We start from the raw sequence: 1,999 nt of genomic DNA on the forward strand, positions 1-1,999 counted from the left end.
GGCCGGAGCCGGGGGCCGAACTGCCTCGCGGTAGAAGATGCTACAGGAAAACGGCAAGCGACAACAATAAAATAAAAATATCTCGCTACTGTTGTAATGACTTCAAGGAATTGTATCACCACTTCTCAGTGAACGGGTGTTGGGAACTGGGGGAGCACAAATAGAGGGAGGCACTGACATGAAAGAGGAAGTACTTGAATAGTGTACTAGTGTTTAAGAATGTTAATGTGATGAAGAAGCTCTATAGTAAGAAAAGAGAGGATGCCCAGAGAAAAAGTATGCCTGCAATGTGAAATTCTGTTTGTTAATTTAAGAAAATACCTGACAGTAAATGTTAGGAGATGGCAAGAAACAAAAAAGAAAAAATGAAAATAAGGGAGTATGAGTGTGCATAGAAGAGGAAAGGAATGATGAGATGGGGTATGGAAAGAAGTTGGGCACAAAAGCACCTCCATAACACCATGGGAACAGTCAAGCTTCAGGAGAGCCGAGCTCACCAGAATGAGTGCAGTAGTGCACATAGTTGTAATGACAGCTGAAATCTTCATAAATAAAGCAGCATGTGGGGTCCCAGCTAAGCAGAGAAGGTTCCCCTTTGGTCGCTGCGTTTGGTGTGCCCAGCTCCATTTGCCCAGTCTGCCCGCCTCTGTGACCCTCCGCAGCACCGGCTGGAGCTCCGCAGCGCATTGGCATGGGTGAGAATAGCTGTTCTGCTTGTTTTTATGTGCTGGAAATGAATTGGGAAGGGGGGGATGTAAAGGCTTCTGTGGCTGGGTGGTCGTGTGCCGAGCTCCCCCTGGATGTTGGGTTTCCTGTGTCTTTTGGGTGGTGGGGTTGTTGCTCCTCAGGTCTAATGGCGCCCTTCATTTTTCAGGAGCGGCTGCAGAAGAAAGAAGAAGCAGTGAGTGGGACTCCGGGAGGCAACAGCGAGCAAGAGGAGGAAGGGGAAGCCTGTGCATGGGGGCGAAAGAGAGAGGCTCTCTGGGCAAAAGCACCTCCCTGTCAGCAGGGGCACAGTCACATTTCGGTAGAGCGCTGCCGGCACCTTGGGTGACCAGGCCGGCTTTGTGCTGGGCGACCTCCCTGTAAGCAGGGCTCGGGTCTTTGCTGTAGTTGGCCTTTTGCCTTGTTGCTCCTTTGGCTGCCTGGGGAGCGTGGCCCCCCGTACAGAGGGCAAGAGCCACCTCCCCGCACCCGAGTGGGAAATGGAGCTCGCTGGACCCCAAGGCCACCCTGTAGGCAGGGTAGGTGCCGTTTCCCTGCCCCTGTTCCTCCGGCCCCTCAGCGTTGCTGCCTGCTGGTGGCCTGTCAAGGTAACGGCCCTGTACTCGGGGTGCCTGTCACAGTCTTCTGCCTTACCTGGGAAGCCCTTTGGCACATTGAGGTCTGTGACCTCTGTGCAGCCTGGGGACTGGTCACAGGCTCTTTCCTGTTGCTCGTGGGTGCGGGTTAATTCCCAGGGCTTAGCTGCGCTGCGTTGTCCTTCCCTTGTGGAAAGTCCAATCTGTGTGTGTGTGTTCCCCTTCCTTTCCTTGTTTGTGTTTGTGGTGTGACTGTGTGATTGAGCTTTCCCTTTAGGCCTCCACAAAAATGGCTGCAGCTTAGCTTGGACTTCCCAGGGGGGAATGGAGGACTTGATGCGTTGCACAAGTGGGTTTGTTCCCTCTTAGTCCCACGAGCACAGTGAGTGTCCTGTCACACCCCTTTTTTCTTAGGACAGATCAGAGCCACATGGTAGTTCTGTGGCCAAGGCCACCCTGTAGCCAGGGCTTGGGCCTGTCCCTGCGTGGCCGCCTGTTTGGCTGGCGGCGCGACAGCCCTGTACTCGGGGTGCGTGTCACAAGCTGTGGAGCCCTGTGTCCCCAGAGCAGCCCACCCCCCCCTGTAATCAGGTCTGGGGAGGCTGCTTTAGCCAGCCAGTTGGTGGGAATGACCCCTCCCTGACCCGTCAGAGGTGCAGGTTGAGGTGCCGCTTGTAGCTGGGGCGACCTCCCCGCTC

The 1,999-nt window shown here is 54.8% G+C and overlaps 1 long non-coding RNA gene across 1 annotated transcript in view; it reads left to right on the forward strand.

The window, feature by feature from the left end:
* Positions 1 to 1,226, forward strand: part of LOC116217633 — a 2,081-nt gene extending 855 nt beyond the window's left edge. Inside the window, exons 2-3 of the long non-coding RNA XR_004162331.1 lie at positions 557 to 695; positions 875 to 1,226. This is a non-coding gene — a long non-coding RNA (uncharacterized LOC116217633). The remainder of the gene's footprint in view (positions 1 to 556; positions 696 to 874) is intronic.
* Positions 1,227 to 1,999: the final 773 nt, after the last annotated feature.

This window comes from Meleagris gallopavo, unplaced genomic scaffold (assembly GCF_000146605.3).
Source record: "Meleagris gallopavo isolate NT-WF06-2002-E0010 breed Aviagen turkey brand Nicholas breeding stock unplaced genomic scaffold, Turkey_5.1 ChrUn_random_7180001855324, whole genome shotgun sequence".
NCBI lineage: Eukaryota > Metazoa > Chordata > Aves > Galliformes > Phasianidae > Meleagris > Meleagris gallopavo.